General features: G+C 37.4%; 1 pseudogene; it reads left to right on the top strand.

Moving 5' to 3' along the window:
• The first annotated feature begins 9723 nt into the window (after positions 1 to 9723).
• LOC113886397 lies at positions 9724 to 13479 on the top strand (annotated as a pseudogene).
• Positions 13480 to 25667: the final 12188 nt, after the last annotated feature.

Genomic DNA, 25667 nt, shown 5'->3' with positions numbered 1-25667 from the left:
CCTTACTCCACAGTTCTGAGATAATTCGACTTCCATTTCCCGGACAATCCTGTACTCATTTTCTCTTCTCTCTAAAAAACATATCCTTTTGTGCCATTCATATTATAGAATCTTAAGATTTAGAAGTGACATTCTTTTATTATTACAACATATGAACCATTCACTCACATAGAAGTTTATAATTGAAAAAAATTTTCTGATTAATGGTAAGTACCTGTCTCATCCCCAAAGTATCTATCATGGAAAAGAAACTGAATTATTTTGAGCAAGAAAAGGAGATATTTAAGCAATAAATTCCATCTTTACCCTTTGACTCAGTATGAGCTGTTATACCTGGTAAAAATCCCTAGTGTCTTAGATGGTAAAGAGTCTGCCTGCCAATGAGAGATGCAGGTTCAATCCCTGGGTCTGGAAGGTCCCCTAGAGGAGGAAATGGCAACCCACTCCAGTATTCTTGCCTGGAAAAGTCCATGGACAGAGGAGCAAAGTGGGGTACAGTCCATCGGGTGACAAAGAGTCAGACATGACTGAATGACTAACACTTTTTTTCTTTTCAAACTGTATTTTAAACATCATCTGTCTCATCTAAAAATGCTAAAGCAGTGTTTTCTTTGAAGTCATCTTGCCTTCAAACATGCAATAGTAACACTTCTGTGATATATCACCCTTTATCTTATCTTATAAAACCTAAATTCATAATGTGTGAGGCAAGGTTATGCCTCTCTTTGAGAATTAGAGGAAAATTTCTTTTTGACTTATTATGTAAGCAATGGCACCACACTCCAGTACTCTTGCCTGGAAAATTCCATGGATAGAGGAGCCTGGTGGGCTGCAGTCCAAGGGGTCGCTAAGAGTCGGACACGACTGAGCGGCTTCACTTTCACTTTTCACTTTCATGAATTGGAGAAGGAAATGGCAACCCACTCCAGTGTTCTTGCCTGGAGGATCCCAGGGACGGGGGAGCCTGGTGGGCTGCCATCTATGGGGTCTCACAGAGTCGGACACGACTGAAGCGACTTAGCAGCAGCAGCAGCAGCAGCAGCAGCAGTACTAATCATTCTGAAAGTTCCTACTCCACTTTTTAATCCATGAAAACTCTCTGTATACATATATATCTATCCATATGTGTACATATGTGTATGTATATATGTCTATGTTTATGTGTAAATGATATGAATATTATAATTCTAAACCAATCTGCATTTTTATTGCTAGGATATGCTTTATAAGGCTTATGTGTGTAATAATTATTTTATTACTCTATGGATTAAACAAACAATATTGAATAAATTTTTTCATATGGATGGCTGAAAGATAGGAATGAATATTTCTGAGAATTTTTGTTTGTTTCTGAGCATTCATTTGTGTATTTTTGCTGCTCAGTGCTCAGTCATGTCTGACTCTCTGTGACCCCATGGACTGTAGCCTATCTGGCTCGTCTGTCCACGGGATTCTGCAGGCAAGAATACTGGAGTGGGTTTCCATTTCCTCCTCCAGGGGATCTTTCTGACTCAGGAATCGAAACTGCGTCTCGTATATCTCCTGCCTTGGCAGGCAGATTCCCTAGCATTACCACTACCTGGGAAGCTCCATTTGTGTATTAAAACTATCAAAAAGATTAAAGAAAGATAAAACATGTCTGTATTTACTCTAGTGATATGAGAACTGATAGTAGATATGGATTAAAATATTGGAATAGATAGCAGACAGATTCCAAAGTGGAGATGAAACTTTACCACAAAAATGAGAGGTAAAGGACTTTGAAAAAGAACTACTACAAATGAGACAAAAATTAACAAATAAATAGGATTTTTTAGATACCAGTACAGAGGGCACACTGTTTTAATAATGGAAAATAACATGATACAATAAATATATTCTAACACTAGGCAGTATGATAACCTTGGATAAAGCTCTCATACAGAGTGTGTCTTTCATTAGTTCTCATACAAGCACATATTAATTTCTAAAAATTATACAGTTCCTTATGTACAATTAGCATTTCAAGGATGTCACAGGAGTGGATTTTGGAAAATTACTTTATATCTTCTGCTTTAGTCACAGTTAGTTGTTTCTGTGCATTACACACACAGAAGTACATACAAACCATGGTACATAATCCTGAAAGTGACACAGGACAGGTTCAGTGGCTCACTGGGGACATAAGCTGCTTACCAACTGCTGCTCTGCTACAACATCTAGCTTCCATCCACCGTTTGGTCTCAGAGAGTAGTTCCAGATTCATCCTTCATTTCTACCTCTCAGCCATCAGAACTAAAGAAAGGGAAGGAGAGAATGTCCCCTAACTTGAAGACAACCACCTGGAAGTGACAGACCTCACCTCCTCTTATTTCCCTTCAGTGTGACCCAGTCATATGGTCCAAGGTGGCTGCAAGAGGGGCTAAGAAATACCATATCTATGTAGCCACCTGCCTAACTAAGAACTGGGGCATTTATTATTGAGGAAGAGAGGGTAAATTAGGAATAACTTAATCTCTTCCACTCTTTTGAGTATTTGTATTTAGTCCTAGACAGCTGTGTGTTGTTCTCTCTAGAGTTAACATTTGAATTTGGCTTTGTATCTAAAAGAATAATAATATGAACTGTGATTAAAATTATATGTATATATATTATGTGTATAATATGCAAAATACATTAATATTTCATAACTATTAGGATCTGCCAGAAGGCTGTTTGTCCTGCTGGGTGGGATAGTTTCTGTAATATCTCGACAATGTGGTTTATTCCTATCACTTCATTCTTGCTGCTTTCCTGTCTTGATATAGCTTCTTGACTCCATACTCCTTTTCCAGTTTTACACATATTTCAGTTATAAACACCTTTCAAGAACAAATGCAAGTTTTTAATTCTCCATGCATTTCTGACCACTCCACACTATTATCAAGAACATTTCTGGTTCCTCACACAACTGTAATAATGATGTATTTTATGATACTGCTTATCATTAGAGAATGTTTGTGAGTATTCTATCAAAGTTATCAGAATGTTGACAACAGTTGTTTTGTGTTACACTATACCATATTTATTGTTCTAAGTTCTGATAGTTATTGATGAGCAACATTTTCCTATGTGTTTATGGAATATTCTACTCTAGGTTTTACCCTTTTTCATAGCAATTTGAAAAAATACCTTGAAAATCAGATTAAAATCTTATACCCAACAATAAATTAAAACCTTTTAAAATTTGATTAGTCAATATTCAGAAACAGTTTAGTCACTCGGTTGTGTCCAACACTTTGTGGCCCCAGGACCGCAGCACGCCAAGCCTCCCTGTCCATCACCAGCTCCCAGAGTTTACTCAAACTCATGTCCATTGAGTCGGTGATGCCATCCAACCATCTCATCCTCTGTCATCTCCCACCTTCATCTCCTCCCACCTTCAATCTTTCCCAGCATCAGGGTCTTATCAAATGAGTCAGTTCTTCACATCAGTTGGCCAAAATATTGGAGTTTCAGCTTCAACATCAGTCCTTCCAATGAACACCCAGGACTGATCTTTAGGATGGACTGGTTGGATCTCCTTGCAGTTCAAGGGACTCTCAAGAGTCTTCTCCAACACCACAGTACAAAAGCATCAGATATTCTTTGGCACTCAGCTTTGTTTATAGTCCAACTCTCACATCCATACATGACTGCTGCAAAAACCATAGCCTTGACTAGACGGACCTCTGTTGGCAAAGTAATGTCTCTGCTTTTTAATATGCTGTCTAGCAGGCTCATAACTTTCCTTCCAAGGAGTAAGTGTCTTTTAACTTCATGGCTGCAGTCAGCTCTGCAGTGATTTTGGAGCTCCCCCCAAATAAAGTCTGTCCTGTTTCCACTGTTTCTCCATCTCTATTTGCCATGAAATGATGGGACCAGATGCCATGATCTTAGTTTTCTGAATGTTGAGCTTTAAGCCAACTTTTTCACTCTCCTCTTTCACTTTCATCAAGAGGCTTTTTAGTTCTTCTTCGCTTTCTGCCATAAGAGTGATGTCATCTGCATATCTGAGATGATTGGTATTTCTCCCAGCAATCTTGATTCCAGCTTGTGCTTCTTCTAGCCCAGCATTTCTCGTGATTTACTCTGCATGTAAGTTATATAAACAGGGTGACAATATAGCTTTGACATACTCCTTTCCCTATTAGGGACCAGTCTGTTTTTCCATGTCCAGTTCTAACTGTTGCTTCCTGACCTGCATATAGATTTCTCAAAAGGCAGTTCAGGTGGTCTGGTATTCCCATCTCTTTAAGATTTTTCATAATTTATTGTGATCCACACAGTCAAAGGGTTTGGCATAGTCAATAAAGCAGAAATAGATGTTTTCCTGGAACTCTCTTGCTTTTTTGATGATCCAATGAATGTTGGCAATTTGATCTCTGGTTCCTCTGATTTTTCTAAAACCAGCCTGAACATCTGGAAATTCACAGTTCATGTACTGTTGAAGCCTGGCTTGGAGAATTTTAAGCATTACTTTGCAAGTATGTGAGAAGAGTGCATTTATGCAGTAGTTTGAACATTCTTTGGCATTGCCTATTTTTGGGACTGGAATGAAAAGTGACCTTTTCCAGTCCTGTGGCCACTGTTGAGTTTTCCAAATTTGCTGGCATATTGAGAACAGCACTTAGACCAGAAACTATAAAACTCCTAGAGGAGAACATAGGCAAAACACTCTCCGACATACATCACAGTAGGATCCTCTATGACCCACCTCCCAGAATATTGGAAATAAAAGCAAAAATAAACAAATGGGACCCAATTAAACTTAAAATCTTCTGCACAACAAAGGAAACTATAAGCAAGGTGAAAAGACAGCCTTCAGAATGGGAGAAAATAATAGCAAATGAAGCAACTGACAAACAACTAATCTCAAAAATATACAAGCAACTCCTACAGCTCAATTCCAGAAAACTAAATGACCCAATCAAAAAATGGGCCAAAGAACTAAATAGACATTTCTCCAAAGAAGACATACAGATGGCTAACAAACACATGAGAACAGCACTTTCATAGTATCATCTTTTTGGATTTGAAATAGCTCAACTGGAATTCCGTCATCTCCACTAGCTTTGCTTTTGTTATGCTTCCTAACACCCACTTGACTTCCCATTCCAGGATATCTGGCTCTAGGTGAGTGATAGCATCATGATTATCTGGGTCATGAAGATTTTTTTTGTACAGTTCTTCTGTGTATTCTTGCCACCTCTTCTTAAAATCTTCTGGTTCTGTTAGATCCATACCATTTCTGTCCTTTATTGAGCCCATCTTTGCATGAAACATTCCCTAGGTCTCTAATTTTCTTGAAGAGATCTCTAATCTTTCCTATTCTATTGTTTTCCTCTATTTCTTTGCATTGATCACTGGAAGACTTTCTTATATCTCCTTGCTATTCTTTGGAGCTCTGCATTCAAATGGGTATATCTTTTATTTTCTCCTTTACTTTTCACTTCTCTTCTTTTCACAACTATTTGTAAGGCCTCCTCAGACAGCCATTTTGCTTTTGTGCATTTCTTTTTCTTGGGGAAGGTCTTGCTGCCTGTCTCCGGTACAATGTCATGAACCTCTGTCCATAGTTCATCAAGCACTCTGTTTATCAGATCTAGTCCTTTAAATCTATTTCTCACTTTCACTGTACAATTGTAAGGGATTTGATTTAAGTCATACCTGAATGGTCTAGTGTTTTTCCTTACTTTCTTCAACTGAAGTCTGAATTTGGCAATAAGGAATTCATGATCTGAGGCATAGTCAGCTCCCAGTCTTGTTTTTGCTGACTGTATAGAGCTTCTCCATCTTTGGCTGCAAAGAATATAATCAATCTGATTTCGGTGTTGACCATCTGGTGATGTCCATGTGTAGAGTCTTCTCTTGTTTTGTTAGAACACCCTCTTTCAGCTGTCCCTGGATGAATAAAATTATGACCAACACTTACTTATTTACTCACTTTGATGAAGGTAGTGTGAGAATTTTGTTCACTTATATGGAGTCTGTATTAATGTACCACTAACTTACCTCTTGAGAAACTTATATGCAGGTCAGGAAGCAACAGTTAGAACTGGACATGGAACAACAGACTGGTTCAAAATAGGAAAAGGAGTACGTCAAGGCTGTATATTGTCACCATGCTTATTTAACTTATACGCAGAGTACATCATGAGAAACACTGGGCTGGAAGAAGCACAAGCTGGAATCAAGATTGCCGGGAGAAATATCAATCACCTCAGATATGCAGATGACACCACCCTTATGGCAGAAAGTGAAGAGGAACTCAAAAGCCTCTTGATGAAAGTGAAAGAGGAGAGTGAAAAAGTTGGCTTAAAGCTCAACATTCAGAAAACAAAGATCATGGCATCTGGTCCCATCACTTTATGGCAAATAGATGGGGAAACAGTGGAAACAGTGACAGACTTTATTTTTCTGGGCTCCAAAATCACTGCAGATGGTGACTGCAGCCATGAACTTAAAAGATGCTTACTCCTTGGAAGGAAAGTTATAACCAACCTAGATAGCATATTCAAAAGCAGAGACATTACTTTGCAAACAAAAGTCTGTCTAGTCAAGGCTATGCTTTTTCCAGTAGTCATGTATGGATGTGAGAGTTGGACTGTGAAGAAAGCTGAGCACCGAAGAATTGATGCTTTTGAACTGTGGTGTTGGAGAAGACTCTTGAGAGTCCCTTGGACTGAAAGAAGATGCAACCAGTCCATTCTAAAGGAGATCAGCCCTGGGATTTCTTTGGAAGGAATGATGCTAAAGCTGAAACTGCAATACTTTGGCCACCTTATGTGAAGAGTTGACTCATTGGAAAAGACTCTGATGCTGAGAGGGATTGGGGGCAGAAGGAGAAGGGGATGACAGAGGATGAGATGGCTGGATGGCATCACCGACTCAGTGGACATGAGTTTGGGTGAACTCTGGGGGTTGGTGATGGACAGGGAGGCCTGGTGTGCTGCAATTCATGGGGTCGCAAAGTCGGACACGACTGCGTGACTGAACTGAACTGAACTGAAACATCTTTCAAATGATTTTATTAAAAACTCTTGTTTATTGGTACTTGCTGTATGTAATGCACCATGCCAAACACTGTATTGAGTGAACACTCTAGTGCAGAAGTAAAATCGGTACATAACCCATAATAATTGATACAAATTTATTTATGTACTAACTATAACATAATAATTATATTAATGGGCACATAGAAAATCTTATTAACTGGGGCTTCCACTGTTAAAGTCCTTAACTAAAGGGTCTTTAAAGTCAATTACATTTTATAAGATAAAGGGAGTAGAGTGAGAAGAGCTAAAGGACTTTGTTGATTCAAAACTGTGAGCCTATTATGCTGTTTTGTGAAATAATTAAATCATGTGAAACCTGTTGGGACATTATAAAGAAAACTTTTCTTGTCAGATGTTATGAATCTTGGAATGACAAAGAATTTGGCTTGACTTTATTTGGAGACCATGGAAAATATTCATAATTTAAAAATTTAATATTCAGCAAAATATTTCAAATCTCTGTATTACCATATGTGTTAATGTAGAAAGGAGCAACAAGAAGATATGCTAAGGAAAAGAAAACTTAAAACTCTTGCCATGATTAAAGAATAAAAATGTTGGCCAAATAAAGCATATTATAGAGAGAAGCTGAATAGATTAACAGTAAAATAACATTGACATTTTCTTACCAAAAGCTAGGGACTGGGCTAAGCTCTTCATAAGAATCATTTTACTTAATTTTCACATGAAACAGATTTTTTTATTTTTCAGTGTTGGAGAGCAGACCTGATCATCTGAAGGTCATGTGGCAAGTATGGGATTCAGGGAGGTTTCAATGCACTAATTCTAACAGCATCAGGGCTTACATGTGTGTGTTCAGTCGCTAAGTTATGTCCAACTCTTTGTGACCTCATAGACTATAGCCCACCGGACTCTTCTGTCCACGGGATTCTCCAGGCAAGAATACTGGAGTGTTTTGCCATTTCCTACTTCAGGGGATCTTCCCAACACAGGGATCAAACCCGAGTCTCCTGTGTCTCCTGCATTGCAAGCAGATTCTTATAAAAATTCTAAAATCTTGAAACAGTGAAACTGAGATGTTAAAGATTATTTAATACAAGCATCAAGTGTTTATTGTTATTAAAAATGCCTGCTAAGTAACTAGTTATTCAGTATGAAATCAACATTTTTATTGTAAGATCTGGGTATTTTGATGGTTGGAGTGTTTGTTTTGCTGTGAAACCAAATATTTCTCCAACAGTTTCAAGCAGTAATTTTTCTTCACTCTTCTGATGATACATAAAATAAACCCAATAACTCTTAAATAAAGCAATATGTTGAACTATAAGATAACTATCAGGTGTCACATAAGTATTTTGCTGGAAAAGCATCCTCAGTTATTTCAGCATTCTAATATGGAAAATATTTGATCATTTTTCTGAAAATTTCCAATTTTTTTTCTGTCACATAAAGCATTTCACCTTGAACTGAACACATTAATCCAACCATTGCTTGAGTTTTAAGTAAGATTATGAATTTTCATTTTATAGAATCTGCTCATTATCTGTACAAGTGTAAACTAAGAGTGAGTTGATTTTTAAACAAAGAACACCTCCCACAGTTAACAAATGCCGAATTAAAATTAAAATTTCTAATTGTATTTTTGTGTACTCTACTAATCCACATCTCTATCATCTTTGAATTTCATAGTGAACATCTGCAAAATATATGATTGTATTGATAAAAAAAGACCAGAATAAATGAGACCGAATATTTGTCTTCAAAAAGGCATCTTATATTTTGGGGGAATATAAATAGTTTCTCACCCTTTCCATTAACCATGAAGTGCAAATTGCATGGAATAAATTTTATACATTGATTCCCCTGGTCACAGTGGTGGAGTACATGACCTATATTGAGGTCATTATGTTCTGAACCACAAGATTGTCAAAATTAGAATAAAAGAGGAAGGTTCCTGAGTTTGGAAATGCCACTGAGGTGTAAGTATGAAGTCTGCCATGAAGTTAAGTTTCTGCCTTCTGGAATCAAAGTCCTGGGAGAAGGAAGTTGGGACATTAAAGCCATAGATCTCAGGTGAAATGATATAGTTTCCCATTCCTTTAGATATTCTGTGTTATGATTCTAATAAGGAAAATAGTTGAGAATAATACAATTACTTTTCATAGATTTATGAATCATCTGTTAATTTATTAGAGAAAGCACACACTACTCATATATTCCCAGTGAAATAAACCAATACAATATTGTAAAGTTAAAAAATAAAATTAAAAAAAAAATCCTAAAAGATGAAAAAAATACAATGCCATTTTACATGAATATTATTAAGACATACATAAAGAACATGGGAAGAAAGAAAAAGTCCTCAGAGGTCTCAATAGTACTGTTAACTCTGATTTTAAAAATCTATGGGTTGGTGTTTTCTCTTAAAATGTTATGAAGTATCTTAATTATAAATTTCATGAAGTTTGTATATTTTTCCTCTGATTAAACTAGGATCATTGTTTGTCTCAGAGGAGCGGGAGAGACTCAGGAGATCCCTGCATCATGAGTCTCTTTTTATGAGGGATCAAACAATGACCCTCCGAGAATTGCTCTCCCCAGTACCCACTCACAGGAGCACACGTGCCCACAGACACTCACACACATGCACACATGGGCATAAAATCTACTCATTTTCTCTTTCAACATAGGACTGATTGAGAAGATAATGGGCCCTGGAAATCACTCCTCAGTGACTGAGTTTATCCTCGCTGGGCTCACAGAACAGCCACAACTCCAGCTGCCCCTTTTCCTCCTCTTCCTAGGAATCTATGTGGTCACGGTGGTGGGAAACCTGGGCATGATCACACTGACTGTGCTCAGTTCTCACCTGCACACCCCCAGGTACTATTTCCTCACCAACTTGTCCTTTATTGATCTCTGTCAGTCCACTGTCATTACGCCCAAAATGCTGGTGAGCTTTGTGACAGAGAGGAATATTATCTCCTATCCTGAATGCATGACTCAATTTTATTTCTTCATCATTTTTGCTATTGCAGAAAGTCACATGTTGGCTGCAATGGCATATGACCGCTATGCTGCCATCTGCAACCCCTTGCTTTACAACATCACCATGTCTTATTAAATCTGCTTCTGCCTCACAGTGGGAGTTTATATTTTGGGCATCACTGGATCCACAATCCATACAGGATTTATGTTGGGACTCCTTTTCTGCAAGAACAATGTGGTTAACCATTATTTCTATGATCTCTTCCCACCTTTGGTGCTATCCTGTTCCAGCATCTATGTTAATGAATTATTGGTTATATTCTTAAGTGCATTTAACATTTTGATTCCTGCCTTAGTTATTTTGCTTCCTACATCTTCATCATCTCCAGCATCCTCCAAATCCACTCCAAGGAGGGCAGGTCCAAAGCCTTCAGCACCTGCAGCTATCACATCTCAGCTGTTGCTATTTTCTATGGATCTACTGCATTCATGTACCTGAAGCCATCATCAGTCAGCTCTACAGACCAAGGGAAAGTGTCCTCTGTGTTTTATATCATTATTTTGCCCATGCTAAACCCCATGATCCACCCCCTATGAAATATGGATGTCAAATTTGCACTGAAAAAAATTCTAGACTGTGCAAAACATATATGAAAAGAGCCAATATCATAATGGCATATCAGTCATTTGGACTGCCAAGAAATCCCAATCATAATTATCTAGAATATATTTAATAGAAAAAACTCTATCCTTAATTGATCCCTTTGTAATAGGTGTTAGTAAATTGTTTTCCAACAAATATATATTATTAGGACTCTAAGAGGTGAATTATTTGGTGATTAGGTCAGAACTAATAAGTAATAGACAAGATAATTTGAAGTTAATAAAAATTCCAAGATGTTGCAGCTAATGTTCCCTAGTTCTCAATCCATTAGGAGACCCATTCAAATTTGTATGTCTCTCTATTGTTGTTCAGTTACTCAGTCGTGTCCAAGGACTCTTTATGATCCCGAAGACTGCAGCATGCCAGGCTTCTCTGTCGTTCTCCATCTCCTGGAGTTTGCTCAAACTCATGTCCATTGAATTGGCAATGCCATCCAACCATTGAACATCTTGTCCTCTGTCAACCCCTTTTCCTTACTTCAATCTCTCCCAGCATCAGGGTCTTTTCCGATGAGTTGACTCTTTGCCTCAGGTGGCCAAAGTATGTTTCTCTGAGTTTTCTCCAGTTATATTTTCATATTATGTTTCATTATGTTAAGTATTATACCTCCTTAGTATGAAGTTTCAAATTTCATGAGGTCTATAACTGTGATTTTGTAATTCTTTTATTCCAGTTTAAATAGCATTGAGTGGTAAAATTCTTTCTAAACTCAACATCTAAAAAACTAAGATCTTGGCTACTGGTGCCATCACTTCATGGCAAATAGATGGGGAACAAGTGGAAACAGTGACAAATTTTATTTTCTTGGGCTCCAAAATCCATGCGAATGGTGACTGTGGCCACAAAATTAATAGATACTTGTGCCTTGAAAGAAAAGCTATGATTAACCTAGACAGCATATTAAGAAGTATATATAAAACATATATCTCTATATTTTCCCTCACCATTTCCCTTTTAGTAGTAGAGGAAAATTAAGTCATCAGTTTTCTGGTGAGTCTTTTTAAAAACTTTTCATGGGGTGTCAATATCCCGTTGATGCAGACCACACATTGTAAAGTAAAAAAAAAAAAATTTTTTTTGAATATTGCTCTTAATATGTGTCTAGTCTTATGAATAGTCTAAATAGAATTAGCAGAGATAAATGAGAATAAAAAGTTTCAAATCTGACACATAAAGGTTTTCCCTTCTGATTTTCTACTTATTCCTCGTGGGCAATTACTTTAGAAAATTCCTTTAGTGTATGTCTTTAAAATTTCCTAAAGTTTTGAACTGTAAATTAGCTTGACAGAGAAGTCCCTGGAGCTCAAACAAAACCTATCACATCCTTGTTTACAATACATAATCTGATAAAAGCGAGGCATCGTATCTATTAAACAGTAGTGAGTCAATGGGGAAAAGAGAAATTCTGATTATTTCTGAAGAGTTGATACTTGTGAGACAAGATTCTAGTGGGAGATCATTATCATTATTTGTTCCCCATCAGACTTTTAATATCAGTACCAGAGAGTATAAAATCATCATTCATATCAACCAACTTTTACAGAAGGCTGCTGACATGTTCAGAGGTCAGGACCAATGATTCACAATAGAGACTATTAGATCCTGACCCTCAACAACAAGGAGTCATGCAAGGTGAGGACTCAGAACTATCCAGCAGAATCATGAGAATAATTTTTTCTCTTAGAAAAATAGGGAAGAAAAATACAAGGTATTGACATCTTGGAAAGCATCTGTGCTGTGTCTGAATCCCAACTCTTAACTATTAAAATTTAGAGTCCTTTAATTTGGCTCCCTCTCACAGCATTTAGAGATGCTCATAGTTATTTATCTATCTCTACCTGTCATCACTCTAATATTCACACTCCCTCATGAACAGAGATTTCCTGATTCATCTACTTGTTCCTTCTAATAAAATGATGGCAAAGACTTCCTTGTTTACTCACTTCAACTCAGGCAGTGTAAGCATTTCATTGACTTGTGTTTAGTCTCTAACCTATCTCTAAATTTCTTTCAATATTTTTATTAAAAGCACGTGTTTATTGGTATTTGTTGTAAGTCAGGAACTGTGCCAAATACTGTATTGAGTTTACAGTCTAATAGAAAAGAAAAATGAATTAAAAAATAAACTCATAATAAGTATATATACTATTAAGTGTGTACTTAACCACTTCAGTATTCTTGCCTTGAGAACCCCATGAACAGTATGAAAAGGCAAAAAGATAGAACACTGAATGATGAACTCCCCAGGTCAGTAGGTGCCCAATATGCTACTGGAGATCAGTGGAGAAATAACTCCAGAAAGAATGAAGGGATGGAGCCAAAGCAAAAACAATACCCAGCTGTGGATGTGACTGGTAATGAAAGTAAAGTCTGAGCATGGCCCTGCCCATCAGAGCAAGAACATTACTTCTGTGATCTCTTTCCACTCTTGGAGCTATCTTGTCCCAGAATCTATATCAATGAATTATTGGTTCTAGTCTTGAGTGAATTTAACATCCTGACTCCTGCCTTAACCATCCTTACATCCTACATCTTCATCCTCTCCAGCATCGTCCAAATCCAGCCCACTGAGGGCAGGTCCAAAGCTTCAGCACCTGCAGCTCTCACATCTCAGCTGTTGCTGTTTTCTTTGGATCTGCGGCATTCATGTACCTGCAGCCATCATTTGTGAGCTCCATGGATCAAGGAAAAGTGTCCTCTGTGTTTTATACCTGCCTTGTTCCCCTGCCAAGTCCTCTGATTTACAGTCTGCAGAATAAGGATGTCAAACTTGTTCTGAAGAAAGTTCTGGAAAGAGGAAAATGTATATAAATAGAATCAATAGCATGATGTTATAGAAGTCCTTTGGTTTGCTTAGATAAGCAGTGTGTTATATTTACTTTTCAAGTTTTTGGAAATTTATTGATACGTCTCTATATAATTCACCTCCAAAATTCTCCTTCTGGCTACTTCTTTGAACATACATTACAATGATTATTTAAGGAGAAATACAATAATAAAATTTAAAAAGTTATTGAATATTAATGGAGCTTAGTTTTATTTTTAATGATAGTATATCTAGGAAGAACAACAATGCTTATGATGATTATGGTGAAAATCACCATATTATTGTATGGTGCATAAAGCACTATGCCCAGTATTTTAAATTTATAGCTGTATTTACTACATTCCTTCAGGACAGAGAAGAAATGGAAGGTTATTTCATTTGTTCATATGCCACAGTCCCCAACATAATAAATGATAGAGCAGACATAATAAGTGGTACTTTTGCACAAGAAGATTGTGAGTAAGTCCAATGCCTCCCTGAGAATTCCCTTTTATATATCAAGCATCATCACTTTCCTAAAAGACAGTGTTTCTTTCCTCTAGATGTCTTCTATGCTACTTTCAGTTTTATTTCCTTTGAGATAATGAAAATAATAAAAATCTTTCAAACTGTACTGGCCAAAGCAAAAAATGCAAATATGGAGATTTATTGCAGCATTTCACAGTAGAGAGTCATTAAAGAGATTCAAATTATAACTGATATGAACATATTTATAAAAGCAGCCAAACATTGTCTTACCTTTATATTAATAACACTATAGCTATTTATAAAGCAACTGTTCATGAAAGCCAAATATCCTGCTGAGTTATATCACTTTCATGTTGTTAATGCTCTTTTGTCCCATAACTTATAGAGTTGCCATTTCATGTTCACTTCAGTCACTCAATCGTGTCCAACTCTTTGCAATCCCATGGACTGCAGCACATTAGGCTTCTCTGTCTATCACCATCTTCTGGAAGCCTCTCAAACTCATGTCCATTGAGTTGGTGATGCCATCAAACCACCTCATCCTCTGTCATCCCCTTTTCCTCCTTCCTTCAATATTTCCCACCATCAGGGTCTTTTCCAAGGAGTCAGTAGTTTGCATCAGGTGGCCAAAGTATTGGAGTTTCAGCTTCAGTATCTGTCCTTCCAATGAATATTCAGGACTGATTCCCTTTAGAATTGACTGGTTTGATCTCCTTGCAGTCCAAGGGACTGTCAAGAGTCTTCTCCAACACCACAGTTCAAAAGCATCAATTCTTCAGTGCTCACCTTTCTTTATAGTCCAGCTTTCACATCCATACATGACTACTGGAAAAACCAAAGCTTTGACTGGATGGACCTTTGCTGACAAAGTAATGTCTCTGCTTTTTAATATGCTGTCTAAGTTGGTCATAACTTTTCTTCCAAGGAGCAAGTGTCTTTTAATTTCATGGCTGTAGTCACCATCTGCAGTGACTCTGGATCCCAAGAAAATAGTTTCCTACTGTTTCCACTGTTTCCCCATCTATTTGCCATGAAAGGAGAGATGGGACCAGATGCCATGATCTTAAGTTTTTTGAACTTTGAGATTTAAGCCAGCTTTTTCACTCTCCTCATCAAGAGACTCTTTAGTTCTTTGCTTTCTGCCATAAGGGTGGAGTCATCTGCATACATGAAGTGATTGGTATTTCTCCCAGTAATCTTGATTCCAGCTTGTGCTTCATCCAGCCCAGCATTTCACATGATGTACTCCACATGTAAGTTAAATAAGCAGGGTGACAATATATAGTCTTGATGTATGTTAATGCTCTTTTGTCCCATAATTCATAGAGTTGCCATTTCATGCTGTGTTCTCTTTAAAACATTTCTTCTCACCTTGCTAATAGTTTCCTTTGATGTGCAGAAGCTTTTAAGTTTAATTAGGTCCCATTTGTTTATTTTTGCTTTTATTTCCAATATTCTGGGAGGTGGGTCATAGAGGATCCTGCTGTGTATCAGAGAAATGCAAATCAAAACCACTATAAGGTACCATTTCACACCAGTCAGAATGGCTGCAATCCAAAAGTCTACAAATAATAAATGCTGGAGAGGGTGTGGAGAAAAGGGAACCCTCTTACACTGTTGGTGGGAATGCAAACTAGTACAGCCACTATGGAGAACAGTGTGGAGATTCCTTAAAAAACTGGAAATAGAACTGCCTTATGATCCAGCAATCCCACTGCTGGGCATACACACTGAGGAAACCAGAAGGGAAAGAGACACGTGTACCCCAATGTTCATCACAGCACTGTTTATAATAGCCAGGACATGGAAGCAACCTAGATGTCCATCAGCAGATGAATGGATAAGAAAGCAGTGGTACATATACACAATGGAGTATTACTCAGCCATTAAAAAGAATACATTTGAATCAGTACTAATGAGGTGGATGAAACTGGAGCCTATTATACAGAGTGAAGTAAGCCAGAAGGAAAAACACCAATACAGTATACTAACGCATATATATGGAATTTAGAAAGATGGTAACGATAACCCTGTATACGAGACAGCAAAAGAGACACTGACGTATAGAACAGTCTTATGGACTTTGTGGGAGAGGGAGAGGGTGGGAAGATTTGGGAGAATGGCATTGAAACATGTAAAATATCATGTATGAAACGAGATGCCAGTCCAGGTTCAATGCACGATACTGGATGCTTGGGGCTAGTGCACTGGGACGACCCAGAGGGATGGTATGGGGAGGGAGGAGGGAGGAGGGTTCAGGATGGGGAACACATGTATACCTGTGGTGGATTCATTTTGATATTTGGCAAAACTAATACAATTATGTAAAGTTTAAAAATAAAATAAAATTAATTAAAAAAGAAAAAAAACCCCATTTCTTCTTTTCCCTCATATTATTGCTTTTTGATTGTGGGTCTTTATAATTATAAATTCTTTTGTTATTCTAAATAGTTATCTTCTGTCTTTTCCTAGTTTAAAGCATCCTATTAATTGTTGCCATATCAATGTCCTTTAGATCGTGTGCTGCCTATTCACCTAATATAACAAGTTGCAGTGTTTACTTATAAAATCCTAATATTGGACAAAATATATAATATAACTGTTGGTTTTTACTCACTAAGCTCTGTTCAACTCTTTGTAATCCCATGGACTGTAGCCTGCCAGCCTTCTCTGTCCATGGGATTTCCCAGGCGGGAGTACTGGAGTGGGTTACTATTTCCTTCTCCAGAGGATCTTTCCAGAGGATCTTCCCAATGTACTGGAAGATGCATGTCTCCTGAATTGGCAGGTGGATTCTTTACTGCTGAGCCACCAGGGAAGCCCATAAATATAACTACCTCCCTGTATTTTATTAAATATTCATTCAATATCAGATAATCATTTTAAAAGAACACTCATATTTACCATTTGACTTAATTTTCATCAGTCATATGGGCTTATTTGCTTAGTCATATCTGACCTTGTGCAGCCCCATGGACTGTAGCCCACCAGGCTCCTCTGTCCATGGAATTTTCCGGGTGAGAATAGTGGGGTTAGGTGCCATTTTTACTTCTGGGGGATCTTCCCAAACCCTCATCTCTATCTCCTGCATGGGCAGGGGGATTCTTTACCCCTAGAGCCACCTGGGAAGCCAGTCATATAAAAGAGGGGAGATGGCTACAGTCACAGCTCCTGTCGTAGGCATGATTCCTAGCCCAGTGCTTTTCCCAACAAGCACAAGTGGATTAACAGAGGACAAATACTAAGGGTCCTGGAGGATAGCTCCTTGAGCTACTGGGGCTTAGGCTCTTAAATAAAACATTGACTGAGTGACAGGAAATGGTCTCACTAGAGAAGAAAACCCTATGCAGATCCACAAAAAACAGGTCATATTTCACATGATACGATAATTCTACCAGGCTTGAAAAGTAAATAGCAGACCGTTCATGAATCATATGTGGATCATTGTAAAACGTCACCCTTTTGTGTGTGTGTGTGTGTGTGTGTGAAGGGAGTTACTAAATGTTTTTTTAAATAGGGAAGTGACAGTTTTGAATGTCAATAAAATCACTCTTAGGTTGTGTAGAGGACGGATGGAAAGACAAGGCTGAATTCAAGGAAACAAGTCAGCAGCCACTTTTTTTTTTATTCTAAGAAAGATAGTGCATGACTGTGATAGTGGAGATTTTTGAAAAACTGACTATTTAGACATGACAGAGTGAAGCGTGTTGAAGGTTCAAGAAACCATGAGGATAAATGCAAGTGCCTAGCTTACAACAATAAATAAAAGAATGGATAACAGTGGAACTCTTATGATGAAGCTCACTAACTCTAGAATAGAAGCCATGGCAGAAATGGGTCACATAAGTCAGCATAAAACTCAAACTCTATGACTCTTTGTCTTTATCTTTGTGTACTTATATATTTATATATACATGATAAATAAATGAATATTATATATATATATTTTTCTCCTGTCAATACATATACACTGAGATAATTGAAACAATAACGTCTATGAGTCTTTAAATAATTTTTATGATCATATAATAATTTATAAAGGCCAGTTTATATTCTTTCTATTTTTGTCCTTACCCAAGCCCCAGCTCTCTTTCTCTCTTCTTTTATTCAGCATAATGGAGTAATTGTCAATCACAGACTCCATTCCTATAAGATATCACCCCAGAAACCTAGAACCCTTAATATCATCCCAGAATCCTGTGGCCACTGCGATTCCAAACTTAAAAGAAACTTTCTGATGTATGTACATGGAGCCCCTGCTTGAATCTGAAAGAATTATAGTGGGAGGGATTAAAAATAAGAGATCATATACAATCTTGTTTCTCAGAGTGTTCCATGTTCTGGCAAGGTAAAAACTGCAAGCTAGTAAAAACTGCATAATCTCAAGTGATATATGAGAGTGGCTAAATCAGAATCTACATTTAAACAAGATCACTAGGCTATTCCTGTGCACACTAAATTTTAATTGTTTGTAAAAATATATCTATTCCCAGACAAAGCTTAAGGTTTTGCATCTAAGGTTTTGAATTAATTGATATGGGGTACAACTTGGCTCAGTTCAGTTAAGTTCAGTCGCTCAGTCGTGTCTGACTCTTTGCAACCCCATGGACTGAAGCACGCTAGGCCTTCCTGTCTATCACCAACTCCTGGAGTTTACTCAAACTCATGTCCATTGAGTCAGTGATGCCATCCAACCATTCTCATCCTCTATCGTCCCCTTGTTATTGAGGTTTAAAAATATCCCTTGATGATTTAAAATATACAGCCATATTTGAAAAACACTATAAAGGTCAACTGTAAAGTCCTTCGAAAAAGACCAAGCAAATACATTTAACCACATTTCATAAGAACTTCCTGATGTGTGTTTCCAGTTTAACTTTCTTGACTCATGTTGCAATCTAAGATTATTTCCAATTATTCCAGTTTTAGGGAAAAAAATAAAAGTATACAAGAAAAAAGAAGGGACTTGAAACATAGGTCCCTAAAAAGAAAATATTTCATTAAATATACAGTTTAACAAGTAGAATTATTTTAAATGACTACCTGAAAAAAAAATCACATATTTGATTAATATTCTGAACTCTTACCCCACTACCCCAAATTCCAGTTTTATATAGATTTGACTTTTGCATCAATTATTTACATTACTTATGTGTGCCTGCTAAGTTGCTTCTGACTTTGCAACCCCATAGACTGTAGCCCACCAAGCTCCTCTGTCCATGGGATCCTCCAGGCAAGAATATCTAAGTGGGTTGCAATGCCCTCCTTCACGGGATCTTACCAACCCAGGGATTTAACCCATGTCTGTTACATCTCCTGCATTGGCAGACAATTTCTTTATCATTAGTGCCACCTGGGAAGCCCCATGTTACCTCTACATAAGAGAAATTAAATATATATATATTTTTGCAATGAAGAAATATTTAATTTTTTAACATTTTTAGCCTTCTTAACAATAAGATGACTTGTCAGGGTATGTCCTGATCCTCTAAAACCTGCTATTCACACTGCTGACACTGAAGGGAAAGCATTGACTAGGAGCTTATAAGAAATAGAATCTCAAATCCCCTTCAGACTTGCTGGATCAGGATCTGCACTTAAAAAAAAAAAAAAAGTCCTCAGGAGACCCTGTGAACTAATCTTTATCATGAATTGTTCAGAATTAACAAAGATTCCCTCTTGAAAGAAAAATTTTAACAGTTTGGGAAATGCCAACTGCAATTGCTTCTTTTCTCAAGAGCTTGTTCCCTGAGAAATGGAAATCCCTGGAGGGTATTTGACTCTATTTTATTTATTGCCTTGAGCATCTAAAACCAGGACAAACCTCCACAGCACAACAGTCATAACTTCTCAGGGGGCTGTCCTGAGGATGTTTGCTTCACTGAAGCTGTAGAAACACACACTGAAGACTTAGAATTGGAGATGCTGACCTGCAATGGAGACCAGCTTCAAAAATGGCTCTGACACCAGGACTGTGCCTGCTCTCCCAGCACTAAGGACAAAAGAATTCTGGGTTCATATTACTCCCAACAAATCATTAATGCTATTTTCCTCTGAAAGCAGAATGCCAAAGTAAAGAAAAAACTTATGTTTAGTTTTCCAGGAGTAAAAAAGGTAAGTGTTTTGATTTCATACTTGTGTTATAAGACTATTAAGTCTGGGAGCAATCACCTTGGGAATTCAGGGCAATGTCTCATGATATCTTCATTCATCCATATTATATTCATTTCTTCATAAAATATTTTTTAACTTGCTGTGATGTGCCAGATGTGTGCTGTTTACTTGGATGCAGAGGACAGTTTAGTTTGATTTGGCCCATCCACTGGCTTACAGGTAGCACTTGTGGTAAAGAATCCACCTGCCAATGCAGGAGACAAAAGAGGCATGGATTCTATCCCTGAGTTGGGAAGATCCCCTGGAGGAAAGCATGACAACCCACTAGTGCCGCAAAGAGTTGGACACAATTGAGGCGACAGCATGCATGCACTGGATTACAGTGCAGCTCAAATCTTAAAACTGTGGCTCAGAAATGAGTTTTCTGAGCATGCAGTAAGAAGGTCCAATCATTTAAAAGGAATTGGTGGTTCCTATTATGACAGCAAATATAAATGAAATTGAAAAAGAAAAAAATATTTACCAGAAAACAGAGATAAATGAGGTTGCTGCTACTGCTGCTGCTAAGTCGCTTCAGTCGTGTCTGACTCTGTGCGACCCCATAGATGGCAGACCACCAGGCTCCCCCGTCCCTGGGATTCTCCAGGTAAGAACACTGGAGTGGGTCGCCATTTCCTTCTCCAAAGCATTAAAGTGAAAAGTGAAAAGTGAAAGTGAAGTCGCTCAGTTGTGTCCGACTCTTAGCGACCCCATGGACTGCAGCCCACCAGGCTCCTCGGTCCATGGGATTTTCCAGGCAAGAGTGCTGCAGTGGGGTGCCATTGCCTTCTCTGAAATGAGGTTGGTAAGGCTATTATTTCATGTGAAAACAAGAGCAAATAAAATACAGATAGTTTGAGAGAATGTAACCCATCTCAGAAAATGAAAATTTAAGTGGGAAGTAAGGTTTCTAAACATAAACAGAACAAAATGTGAGCTGAGTCTGGCAAGAAGTAGGGTACATATTCACACTATCTTAAATGTGGTGGAGGAAATCTTTTCTCCACTGTCTCTGGAAGTGGATCAAATTCTGAAGTATGGTTGAATGTATTCAGTCATTAAGAATAAGTGCCTCACTAATTTCTAAGAATTCAAATTGTTATATTTTCCTTTTATTTCACAAAGGGTATATTTTTAGATCTTTCTAATATTGTACATAAGTTCTATTTTCTTCTCTTTAGATTCTTTTGCGATATATGATGATACCTGCTAATTATGCCATTACCTTAAAATATTTTCCAAGTTCAATACATTTTATTTGCTTTCCATTTTGTCAATGCTCCTCCTTAAAAAGAATACCCCCTGATAGTGGCTCAGTCATGTCTGACTCTTTTGTGACCCCATGGATTGTAGCCCACCAGGCACCTCTGTCCATGGGATTCCCAGGCAAGAATGCTGGAGTGGGTTGCCATTTCCTTCTCCAGGGGATCTTTCCACCCAGGGATAGAACCCAGGTCTCCTGCCTTGCAAGCAATTTGTTTACTGTCTGAGCACCATCAGATCAGATCAGATGGCCATCCAGCCATCTCATCCTCTGTCGTCCCCTTCTCCTCCTGCCTCCCAGCATCAGAGTCTTTTCCACCATGGAAGCCCTCAAATATTTTCCAAATTCAATAGTTCTTATTTGCCTTCCATTTAGTCAATGTTCCTCCTTAAAAAAGAATATCTATAACAAAACCCAGAACTATAGCTGTACTTTAAGTGTACTTTAAGTAGCACAGTGTTTCCTAATCTTATGGCACTCTCAGAATATGGTCATATTTGTATGAGGTAGCAGATTAAGTGGACAAGAAAAAGTGGCCAGTGGTGACCACCTAGGAGTTTATGGATGTCACAGACTCAGCCTGACTCCCTCAATGATGAAGACCAAGACCTCAGCACTGTTATAAGCTATTCATGACATTTTAGTTCAATGGAAGATAAAAAATAAAAATAAAAATGACCTGACAATTTTCAAAATGGTAAATGGCTTGCAATTTCAGTTAAGTAGAACAAAAAGGAAAGAAGAAAATCTGAAAAACTGATAATTGTTCAACAATTTCAATCTGTTATTAAAAACTTGACCATAAAGGACACCAGGGGCTTCCCTGATAGCTCAGTTTGTAAAGAATCCACTTGCAATGCAGGAGACCCTGGTTTGATTCCTGGGTCGGGAAGATCCACTAGAGAAGGGATAGGCTATCCACTCCAGTATTCTTGCACTTCCCTTGTGACTCAGCTGGTATAGAATCTGTCCACAATTCAGGAGACCTGGGTTTGATCCCTGGGTTGGGAAGATCCCCTGGAGAAGGGAAAAGACTACCCACAGCAGTATTCTGGCCTAGAGAATGACATGGACTGTATAGTCCATGGGGTTGCAAAGAGTCGGACACAACTGAGAGACTTTCATTTACTTTTCAAAGGACACCGTAGGTCTAGATGGTGTCAGTGGGAACACATCCAAACATTTAAGGTACTTTTTATATTCCAAGAATAGAAAGAGAACAATCATTTTCTAAATCTCTTATGAGGTCAAGAGGTTTTAAAAACAGTTCCAGCAAGAACATTACAAACAAGAAAAATTAGAGATCCATCTTTCTTACGATTATGGAAATTTAATGTTAGCAATTTGAATCTAGCCATACACACACATCCACATACATACACATCATCATATGGTACACAGAGAAAGTGAATTTATTTTAGACATACACCAATATTTAAATTCAGTGCAAATCAAAACCACAATGAGGTACCATTTCACGCCAGTCAGAATGGCTGCTATCCAAAAGTCTACAAGCAATAAATGCTGGAGAGAGTGTGGAGGAAAGGGAACCCTCTTACACTGTTGGTGGGAATGCAAAATAGTACAGCCACTATGGAGAACAGTGTGGAGATTCCTTAAAAAACTGGAAACAAAACTGCCATACGACCCAGCAATCCCACTTCTGAGCATACACACTGAGGAAACCAGAATTAAAAGAGACACTTATACCCCAATGTTCATCGCAGCACTGTTTATAATAGCCAGGACATGGAAGCAACCTAGATGTCCGTCTGCAGATGAATGGATAAGAAAGCAGTGGTACATATACACAATCGAGTATTACTCAGCCATTAAAAAGAATACATTTGAATCAGTTCTAATGAGGTGGATGAAACTGGAGCCTATTCTACAGAGTGAGGTAAGCCAGAAAGAAAAACACCAATACAGTATACTAACACATATATGTGGAATTTAGAAAGATGGTAACGATAACCCTCTATGTGAGACAGCAAAAGAGACACAGATGTATAGAACAGTATTTTGGACTCTGTGGGAGGAGGGGGATGATTTGAGAGAATGGCATTAAAACATGTATAATATCATATAAGAAACGAATCGCCAGTCTAGGTTTGATGCAGGATACAGGAAGATTGGGGCTGCTGCACTGGGATGACCCAGAGGGGTGGTATGGGGAGGGAGGTGGGAGGGGGGCTCAGGATGGGGAACACGTGTACACCATGGTAGATGCATGTTGATGTATGGCAAAACCAATACAATATTGTAAAGTAAAAAATAATAATAATAAAAAATTTTTAAATTCTAAAATTAAATATTTTCTTTATTATTATTATTATTTTTTATTTCTTATAAAAATCTACCTTCAAACATTCAACTTAATGTCTAGAATTTGTATTTAATTTATTAATTTCTAAGACTTATCTCTATCACTTTTTTCTACCTACTCAGTCATATCACTTATACATAAGAGATTTATTTCTTCCTTTCCAATCCTTAATTTATTCTAATTCCTTATTGAATTTGTTAGTATGTTCAGTAAAATAATGAGTAGGAATGGTGACAGGAATTATCTTTGTCACTCTCACAGTACCAGAGGACATATGTCATGTTCCACTATTAAGTTTGTTGCTTGCTATGGCTGTTCTTTAAATAGATTTTAGAACTCATTATCTATTCTGCATTTTCTACAAGGTTATTATTACTATTGAATGTTGTTTCCTTTTCTATATTTTAGAAGGAAATCTGTAAAATTACTGTCGTTCCCTTCTTAAATTGAAGACCAGTGAAAACATTTGAAATGGTATTCTAGCTTGAATAACGAACCTGCATACAAATAATTTTGTGAAGTGCATACATATAATTTTTAAAAAGTTCTATGTCCCCTTAAGAAGAATACATGTCATTTAATTGCTACATGCAGTAAAATTATGCATAAATTACACATTTATACACATTTACAAATCTTGTTGGGATCCTCCTTAACCCTTTCCGATTTTTGTTAGATTTTCTATTTAAATTAATATTATTAATTTATTTTAAAATGTATTTTGGTATATTAATATTTTTTTCACACTCATAGCAAGGTACAACTTTATTAAGATTACTTAAAGAATTATGTACCCATTCTAAGAATAAATTTCACCTACAGGAGTTTTGATAGTTGCATACACTGTGCATTGAAAGCAACATCTCAGTAATGACATGAAATGTTTTTAATCACCCTAAAATCTTTTATCATGGCCTTTGCCAGTTATTCTCCCATGTCCCATGCTGTCAGTTATTGGTCTATTTTTATCTCTTTATAGATTAGACTCCTTTTCTAGAACTTTATATAAATGGAAATATGCATCTTCTCTTCTATGCATATTGGCTCTTTTTACTCAAGATAGTATTTTCAAGATTAATCTGCATGTATCTGTGATTTGTTGCATTTTATTTGTGAGTAGTATTCTACTCTGTGTGCATACGTATCACAATTCATTTTAGTTTGTTGAATACTTGCCTTATTTCATGCTTTTGGTTGTTAATAACAAATACTCTATGCCCATTTTTGTACAAGTCATTATGTAGGGATATGTCTATTTTTATCTTGAGTAAAACACCAAAGATTAGAGTTATTAAACTATGTTATCTTTTTTTAAAAAATATAAATTTATTTATTTAATTGGAGGTTAATTACTTTACAATATATATTTTTTAAACATAGGAAAATGTGTTTTAATGCATATAATTAATAAAGGATTAGAAAGTGAAATCTCTCAGTCGTGTCTGACTCTTTGCGACCCCATGAACTGTAGCCTATCAGGCTCCTCTGTCCATGGGATTCTCCAGGCAAGAATACTGGAGTGGGTTGCCATTTCCTTCTCCAGGGGATCTTCCCAACCCAAGGATTGAACGCGGGTCTCTTGCATTGCAGGCAGATGCATTATCCTCTGAGCCACCAGGGAAGCCCCAAAGGATTAGAGTATAGAATATTTATGTATTGGTTTTTCCATACATCAACATGAATCCACCACAGGTATACATGTGCTCCCCATCCTGAACCCCCCTCCTACCTCCCTCCCTGTACCATCCCTCTGGGTCATCTCAGTGCACTAGCCCCAAGCAACCAGTATCATGCATCGAACTTGGACTGGTGATTCATTTCATATATGATAGTATACATGTTTCAATGCCATTCTCCCAAATAATCCCACCCTCTCCCTCTCCCACAGAGTCCAAAAGACTGTTCTATACATCTGTGTCTCTTTTGCTGTCTCGCATACAGGGTTATCATTACCATCTTTC

This window comes from Bos indicus x Bos taurus, chromosome 29, assembly GCF_003369695.1.
Source record: "Bos indicus x Bos taurus breed Angus x Brahman F1 hybrid chromosome 29, Bos_hybrid_MaternalHap_v2.0, whole genome shotgun sequence".
Classification (NCBI taxonomy): Eukaryota; Metazoa; Chordata; class Mammalia; order Artiodactyla; family Bovidae; genus Bos; species Bos indicus x Bos taurus.
Note: the sequence above shows the minus strand (reverse complement) of the source record. Positions and strands in the feature narration are given on the sequence as shown.